Below are 9,467 nucleotides of genomic sequence, written 5' to 3' on the forward strand. Positions count from 1 at the left end.
TTTACAAGAACTAATTAAGGACTAAGGGACATTTAGCCCACAGAAGAGAAGACTTGCAAGACATATCTCTCTGAAAATATCTAAAGAGTTATTTTAGGGCTTCTGAGTCTGCTCCAGCTGCATCTCCACCTGTTGTTGTCCTTGCCCCTCTTCCTCCTCCTCCAGCAGGACATCTGATCTATGCCCCACCCTTGCCTCTGCAGAAGTCCATCCTGCCTAGCAGCACCTCATGTGGGACTTTAAGAGGCTGCAAGGGGACCCCCTATAGGGGTCAGTGGAGCACCGTGGGAGAATAACATTATAGGGTGGAATGGGATCATTTTCGGGCACATTTAAACTTACAATAGAATTCACGGAAGAATACCCAAACAAGTCATCTACATTAAATGTTTTATCCAAATATTTATGCAGATGGTAGTATGTGCCTGAATATACTTCAAAATCGTTGGAGTCTGACCTGTAATGTTTCCTCCATTTTGAAATCCATACAGTCTGTATTGTATGAACCGAATACCAACATCCAGCAAATAGCCAGGCTGCTCAGCTATATCAATAGAACAAGTGAAAATATGAAAAGTGAGTTTCAAGTTTCAGCCAACAGTAGAGCAGAGCTGGGCTGATTGTTGATCCACAATAATACAAAGGAACAGTCTGGTCATAAGGGGAAAAAATCTGTCTGTTCCCTCCCTTCTTTTTCCATTAGTATCATTAGGTTTATTTTGTTGAAAACAAAACATTTGTTATACTGTTGCCAACATTTCTTGCTAAAGCTTTCTTTCCTTCCTCTCCTTCTGACACCTAAGAATACCTACTACAAAATTAAATGTATTGTACTTGAGTTACTTGTAAAAGAATTACTGATACTGAATTCCTCTTTGGTGGTACTTCATCTCTATTTTTAGTATAGTATCATACATTAAATATACTTTCCACTTAGCTTTTCAAATTACAGTAGTTATATAGGAGTACTGACTTACATAGCTTGATAACATGTTTCTATGCACACATGCACATTAAAAAAAAAAAGGATTTAGGGGATAATTAGTCCAGGCTGGTCTTAGGAGCATATGATTTTGAAGCACTCACTACCTACAAAATTTTCCCACTAAGAATGGAAAACTTGATTCCATGTAAAGTAATCCATTTATATATAGTCTGGGCTATTTCTGAGAGATAATAGGTTAATGACAGGAAGGAAAATATTATCAAATAAAAACATTGCTTTAAAAAAGAAAAACAAACCACACTCACTCACATTTTCAGGTATCAACTAGAGCTAAAACTGTGGTCTAGCAACTAGATATGTGTTGATTTTGAGGTAGGGAGGTAGAGAGACTCCCACTTTGGTTTTGACATTGGTGGAAAGGAAAGCCTATTATTGACTTTGAAGGAGCAAAGCTGTTCCTACAGTTTCCTTCATCTTTCTTCTCAGTTTAATAATTACCCAGGAAATGAATGAAGTACCTCTTGGCGAAAAAAAAAGATATTGCTTCTTTACCACATTTTCCCAATCCTGAGCTAAATACCAACAATAAGTATGTCTTAGTCCCTTAAGATTCACAAGAGCATCCCTATTTTTGGTTCAAAGCGCAGCACCTTTCAGGCTACAGTTGTTTGGACTTTTTGATAAATGATAACCTTGATTATGACAGTGTGAAACACATCTTATGTTCTGCTTATATCCATTGTCATCCTTTGTGCAGCTCAATCTGTCCAAGTAATTTTGACCAAGTAGTCCATGTAAAAGTATGCATTTTTCCAGAAATTGTAAATTAAAAGTAATGTTAACTTAAATACATATAAATACATATTTTATATATATATATATATGCATATATATTATACATATTATAAAAAAGGGATTTTATTTCTTCTAAAGATCAGAATTAGGAGCAATGGACTGAACTTTGACCTCATTTTTCCTGAGGGAGACAGGCTACATTTTCCTTTCTGGGTTCTATGGGTACTCCTTAGGGTTTGAGGTATTCCTCTTCTCTGTTAACCACCAGTGCCTAGTTCCCCAGTTCCATTTAACCAGTTAACATCAACTCAATTTTACAAATGAATCTTTTACTTCAAAGATATAGCAACAGTAGAAAGACAAACATTTGCTCCTAACATCTGGAGCACACTCTTCCCCAATACAATCTCAAACTCTGGGAAGACAGGACTCGGACTTAACACAATTTTTACGTAGCATTAATCTCACCAATTTAAAATATGAATGTGACATTATTATTGCCTCTTAATTCCCTAACTCAGCTCCTGATATTCTGGGTTCCAAAGCCATTCTTTATTCCTTGATCTTCTTGGGGCTCACTCTTTTGAACTTTCAGAACTTCCTAGTTCACTTCCCTTAAAATGAAAGAATAAAAAGTAAAGCACAGAACTTAGACCTGTTTTTGGAAGCCATATGTCAGCCTTGGAAAGGAAGGGCTCTTTCCTTATATGACTGTCTCTTTTCTCATTCCAAAATACTATTAGGCAGGAAAGTGTGGGACAATAAAAAGGAAGAGGCTCTCATTAGCTGCTGTGTTTTGAATGCCCCTCACTTCCAGGTATGCAACCATGTGGTTAGCATCATGTGGTTGGTAGAACAATCCCAATTACAAGATATCTACCCATGGTCCAAAGATCAGTGGAGCATTCTGTGCATATTTATATGGACTAGATTCTTGGCCAGTCTTCTACTACAGAAGAAAAAAAACACCTAGAAATTAGACCTGCCAAAAAAAAAAAAAAGCACGAGGGACTCCTTCAGCAGGTAGTGAAAATATTGCACCACGTTATTGATAAATAAACTAGATCATATGCAGAAGTGGGCAACTAGAATTGAGGAAAAGTCTTGATTCTATTTCAAGTGAGGGATGATTAAACAAAGTGGTATGGTTAGGTTTGGTGGAGGAGAGGAAAAGAGAGGAGAGAAAGAGAGAGCTCACATTTATTAAGTAATACATGGAGATAGGTGCATGGATGTGTGTGTGTGTGTTCCAGTCATTCTGTTAACATAGGAAAAATAAATATGAGCAAATAAGACTGTCTCTACCCTCAAGAAGCTTACATTCTAATTGAAATAACAGATGAAAAGAAGCTAGAAAGTAGAAGAGAAGATAAGGTTACTCTTGAGGAGATGGAAAGGAAATCAGAAGAACTTGAGTGAAGAGTAAAGTGAACCCTATGAAATGGTGGGACTAATGATTCACAAGTGTCTCTAAGGAAGGAAGGCTACTGTTCAGTAGGTGTGAAATAAATCCCAAGAGTTAGTCAAGAGGAAAAAAAGAGAAGACTCAAGGGGACATGAGAACTCTCTTCAAATAATTGAAAGGTTCTTTTGCTTGACCCAAGATAGCACCAGGAGCATAGTGTTATGAAGAACTCCCTCAGAATTAGAGCTTTCAGAAAGTGAAATGGGCTGCCCCCAAAAGTGTTAGTTTCCCTTTCATTGAAGGTCTCCAAAAAGAAAATGGCTAACAACTTGTTAAGTATTTTTAGTAAGGATTCTTTTCAGTTATGGGTTTGGACTATATAGCCACTGAGGTGTTTGTTCTATGTCAGTCACTGTTCTAAGCCCTGGGGATGCATTTGCAAGCAAACAAGATAACCCCTACCCTCTAGGAGTTTACATTCTGATGGTATAGCCTACAAATAAGGGAGATCTTGTAAAGAGCTAGAAGTGAATGCAAAAGAGTATACTGTTAAGAACGTGGTAAAGAAGGCAGGAGAAGAATTTAAGTTTGGCCAGTGCCCTTTGTGAAATGGTGGTCTGTACTAGGGACCCACAAATCACAAGAGTAAGCCTCAGGGTACAGACATTTCCAGGGTGGGAAGATGATCATGAAGTTGGTAGGTCTCCATTAGTAGAAGTCTTCAAGTTGAGTGTAGATGGTCACTTTCAGGGATTATGTAGGCAAGATTCCTATTTAGGTATAGTTTCTCCTAGGTGATCTCAAAGGTCCCTTCCAGGTCTGAGACTCTAATAGTCTAGAACTAAATCTACCTTATTAATGAGATACTGCTACTCTTCATAATGATTTTTTTTAAACCATGATATTCAATGTGACTATATTCCTGTGTATATAAATGAAAATATATTTTGTGAAACATTATATATTAATGATTGATTTCTGGTGCAGTTTCTTCCCTCTTCTGTCAATGAAAGAATTGGGAAAAGACGCTTTTTCATGACTCCTACCATCAAGCACTGAACTGTTTTAGACAGGGCAAGTTTTCTGTTTGACATGCTTCCTCATGGGTATCTAACACCTGGTTTGAGATGTAATCCAAAAGCTCTATCTTCTATGGGTTCAGGTGTGCGGTGTGTCTGACATTTTCTTGGCATATTATGCAAAGGAGTCAATTAAATTAGCTCTAATTTCAGTCAGCATACAGAGTGCCAGGGATTGGCTTTGGGGAAAACTGCACCTCATCAGAACCTAGAGACATGCAGGAAATTAAACAGCAAGTAGAACAATATTTAAGAAACTAAGACTAAAATAAGGTTTCCTTATTTATTGAGGGTTTTTTTTTGTTCTCATGATAGGAAAATACTCAAGAATGCATATGTTTCTTAATTTATAATTCACATTTTATACAGGTGGTTCCAAAGGGGGGGGTGGAGAACTATGTAAACCCAAAAATATCTCTGTGCAATTTCTCAAAAATGCCACTATTGAAAGTTAGTAGGAGATGATGAATGCATGGTGCCGGACACAATTAGAGTTTGTGAAATCAGCCGTACCTTTCTTCAGATGTTTGAACATATGTTTGAAAGCCCAGAGCATACTTCCATAGAATTGTACCCTATTGTATAACAATGTTTTGCCTTCATTTCAAAAGCATTTATATTATGAAGAAAATAAAATTCACATGTATTTAATTAATTGACATTAGATAATTTGATGTGTTGCCTTTTGAAATGCTTTCTAATGTCGTGCTAGATGGGTGTTTAAATTGTTAATAGCCCAATTGTATTTTTTAAAATATTTTGCAATTTTGAGAATTAAAATGTTAAACATCTGCTCATCACCACAGAGCTAGAAGGCAGGTGGCAATTGTGCCCTTTGTATGCATTTTCTAAACATACCCATTAAAATTCACTTTTCATTTTAACATATATAAAACACATTAATATCATACAAAATTAGTCATGTTTACCTATTTGATGTTTGTATATATGACCCTCCTTTTATATATACATATATGTATGTATATATGTGTATGTGATGTACATTTTAAATAACATACTATAACAAACCCAGGATCTATATTTATCCCACAACATTTGAAACAGCCTAGCAAAGTGCAAATACTTACAACAATAGCAAAATTGTCCTACTAAATTCTGACATAGGAAAATTGTATTACTTGGGGGAAAAAAATCTCAACCTAAGCCTTTCAAAATATAATACAGTGCAGAAAATGATGAATTTGCCATATAAATATACATCTATTATATCATTTTTATTTGATATTCCCTCAAGACAATTGGTAGATGAAATAACCTAATAATAGAACCAAAAGCCTGTAAGAGATTTCTTGACTCTATTTAATACATAAACTCAGAACAGTGTTGCTTAATTCTGTTCTTCAAAGTCTATTTAAAATTACTTCCATGGAGGCATCCAGAATTATCTTGTTCCATCAGATTTCTAGCACAAGATTTTTGCCTGAGATCCAGAGAAACATGGGAAGACTTATGTGAACTGATATAAAGTAAAGTAAGCACAGGAAAATAATTCCTATGATGCACGCAATGATGCAAATGGAAAGAATAACAAAAGCCGAATATCTTATAGTTAGAATCGCTAAGTTTGTCGCCAAAGAAAATCAAAGTGTATGTTGATTTGATTTAATTTGGAGAATTTTTATCAAGTTCTTCATAGACTCCTGCTTTTCATCCTCTACGATGGATGTTTCCACATGAGCTGCAATAATTTTCATGGTGGTACTTTTGCAAATACTCATCATTATCACTACCATACAGAATAATGACATGTTCCATGAGATAATGTTTCTTGTTGCTTTTGGATACTTGATCAGATTGATATTACTAAATACCTTATTTGTCTCTCAAAGGTGACCTGATGAGCCACCCTACTATTTAGCCACAAATTTCATATCTTCTGGTTTCTTTTACACTAAAATTGCCAAAATTGATACCATTGATTTCATCTAGTATTGTGTCAATTTTCCATCATTTAACAAGGATAGCATATTTAGACTACCAACAAATGCTTATAAACAATTTAAAACCACCTGATTCATAGCAACTTCTCATAATACTCTCAAAATGTAGCTAGAGTATTCTCAGCAAAATTTTAAATATGCAAAAAGTAGATAAATGAGTTGGTAGTTACTTATGTTGTCTCAGCCTTCCTCTTGTTAAGATACTTTGGGAATTATGAGTTAGGAGTTACTGGTTTTCTCTCAGTAAATACTTTAAAATACTTTGAGAATTAATCCCACACTGACCTAAAAACTGTCACCTTTGGCACAGACTTTGTGTGTATGTATTATCTAGTCAAGCTTCTTTTTCACTGACTTTATTTTCTTCAGTGTCATTTCTACTGCCACTATAAACACATCTGCAATTATGATGTTAGAATCTAAATGTCATAACTGCATTGTCCTTGATGATGAAAGGAATTTGATATGAGAAAAAGTTTCAGGTTTTTTCTATCTTTGTGTTTTGTCATTCTCCTCCCATTTTCATCCTCAAATGCTTCTGGAATAATGGCTTTAGTTGAGTCTCTTGAAAGGCTTTCTTTCAACTTGTTTCTCTCTCCATTGTTTAACACTTTTATGAAATGATACTGCCAATCATCCTACATCAATATTCTCTGAAATATTTTAAAAGTGAATTTATATTCTAAAAAGAGAAGCAGGGGAATGTTATAAGGACAAGGGTATTTCATGAAGATTAATCTAGTCTAGTATGTATTGGAGGGAAGAAAGACTGGATACAGAGAGTATTGTTAATGGCTATTGGAGTAGTCTATATATGGGAAGATTGTCATTGAATGACTGAATCTATACAGTAATCGATAGATTAATGGCAACTCAGAAAAAGGTTTCTATTTTAATACTCTTGTCCTTGGATCCATTTCAATTAAAATATTAACAGTGCTACAAATGAGTTCAATTTTTTAATTTTGTAGACCAAGTGTGTCAAACATACAACCCACAGGTCACCAGGCAGCCTACAACATTCCCCAGTGCAGCCCAAACAAGATGGAAGGTAAAATTGGGAAATATTTAGCAAAATAAGTAAAAAATATAATAAAATATTGATAATGTTAAAACATGGTTTTCTAAGACAATATGCAACCCTCAGTGATCTTTGTGAATAGTTTATTAGCTCCCATTTCCATTTGACTATGACACCACTATTTTAGATATTGTGGTATTGCATGATATGCAGACATGTAGTATCACTAGAAGCAATGGGGTACAAGGATATGAGCCCCTTATTTACAGAAAGAGATGTTGGATTCAATTCCTCCTATATAAAATGTGACTTTTGTGAATTTTGACAAGTAATTTAACTACCCTAGGCCTCAGCTGCCCCATCTGAAAAATGAGGAGTTTGGATTAAATGGTCTCTAAATGTGTACCTTGCCAAGAACTGAAGAGGAACTGCCATTGTGGGAAGGGAAAAGGAATGATGAGATGTGAGAGAAACTGCAAGGATGGACCAGATTTGGTGACTTAATTGGATATTAAGTTGAAGTGAGCACAAAGCTATTCTGAGTTTTCACATATGTTTAGCTGGGAGAATAGTGATATTGTAAAAAGAAATAGGAAAATGAAGAAGGAACAGCCAGTGTTAGCAAGAAGGTGAAAAATTACATTTTAGACACATTGAATTAGAAAGTGAACTCTATGAGGGTAAAAATTTTGTCTTATCCAAAGTATATCTTCCACTACCCTCCTTACCAATTTTTTGTTCTATATATGTTGGATATATATATTAGATATTAGATTGTATACTTATAATTATCATACACTTATTAGATACTTAACAGTTTTTGATCTAGCTGAGTTGATGAGACATTCAAGTGATGACCACAAATCTCCCTTTGACATCTAAGTATTTCTACTTGAATGTCCCATCAGATCAATTAGATTATAAACAAGTTATTAAATAGTATTTATTAACCATTAAGTATAATACTATATTAAACAAGTACGTATTTACAAGTATATACATATAAGCATACCCACATACATATATACTTTTTTTTTTACGTGAACTCTGTGGTCCTGAACTTTTTCAGGCGCAAAAGGAAGAGCTGAATTAGATCACCTCTAAAGTCATGTCCAGAGCTAAATTTTTCCAGGCAAAGAGAAATTTGGCACTTTTCCATTGCTGTGCATCATCAAAGAGAAAATATAATGAACATCAAAGAAACTTCATTATCTTTCCCTCCTCACTGAGAGCTGCTACGGGAAGAAAGAAATACCCAGGGCTCACCAACTGCTGGCAAAAGAGAGCAGTAGATATCAACATCTGCAGCCACTTCCTTCTGGGAGTGACCAGGAAATCTTCCTGTAAGACTGTAGTTGGAAATAAGGAGAAGTGGAAGAAGATGGGAAGACAAGACTAGTAGAAGGAAAAGAAGACATATGGAGGGTCACAGTCAGAGGAATGCTCACATTAAGAACTGTCAATGAGTCTGAAGATTTACATTGGGAAATTCCATGACTATTGGTATAGATTTCTAGGTTCTTTTCCTACTTTGTATAGCTAGGGGGCACAATGAGCCTGGAATCAGGAAGACCCGAGCACTAATTTTACCTCAAATTGCTATTGCTGTTTGTCCTTTGTTCCCTGGAAGAGGACATCAGGGAGGAGAAGCCATGACTTGCAAGTGAATTGGATTAAAGGGAGGGAGGGCTGTGCAAAGTCACCAGCCTCACTTTCTCTTCCAGAGTCATCTGGGTCTAGTGGCCAGATATAGATCAGGAGCTGGAGATGGCCCAGGATGAGTGGAGAACCTCTTTTCAAGTTAAAGTCTTTAACAGGTGTCACGTTAACTAAGTCAATGCCCATTCAGTCATTAAGGCTTAATAAGAAATGAGGTGGAGAATGGCCTCCTTACCTAGTTTAAAAAAATCTAACTGGGAGGGGAAGACTATCAGGGTTTTTGGCCTAAACAAAAACACTTGCTATTGACATTCATTCAGAGCCAAACAAGGCCCAAACAATGACCAAGCAGGGATTGGCCAGGGACCTGTTGTTGGCCAGTCAAAAGACAGCCTGTGTGATTTGGGATTAAACTGGTCTTTAAGAGAAAAAAAAAGTTTCAGAGATTAAAATTTACAAAGAAGAGGAATGGAAGAAGGGAGGAAGGGAGGAAAGATGGAAGACTAGCTATGTAACCCTGGACAAGTCACTTAACCACTGTCTGACTCAGTTTTCTCATCTGTGAAATGGGAATAATAATAGCACCTACCTCCTAAGATTG

The 9,467-nt window shown here is 35.9% G+C and overlaps 1 pseudogene; it reads left to right on the top strand.

Annotated features, from left to right (window-relative positions):
• LOC144457658 (ubiquitin-conjugating enzyme E2 A pseudogene) overlaps window positions 1–627 on the top strand; it is a 40,314-nt pseudogene extending 39,687 nt beyond the window's left edge.
• Window positions 628–9,467: the final 8,840 nt, after the last annotated feature.

The sequence above is a fragment of the Phascolarctos cinereus genome, unplaced genomic scaffold, assembly GCF_003287225.1.
Source record: "Phascolarctos cinereus isolate Bilbo 61053 unplaced genomic scaffold, phaCin_HiC Scaffold_5;HRSCAF=322, whole genome shotgun sequence".
NCBI classification, from domain to species: domain Eukaryota; kingdom Metazoa; phylum Chordata; class Mammalia; order Diprotodontia; family Phascolarctidae; genus Phascolarctos; species Phascolarctos cinereus.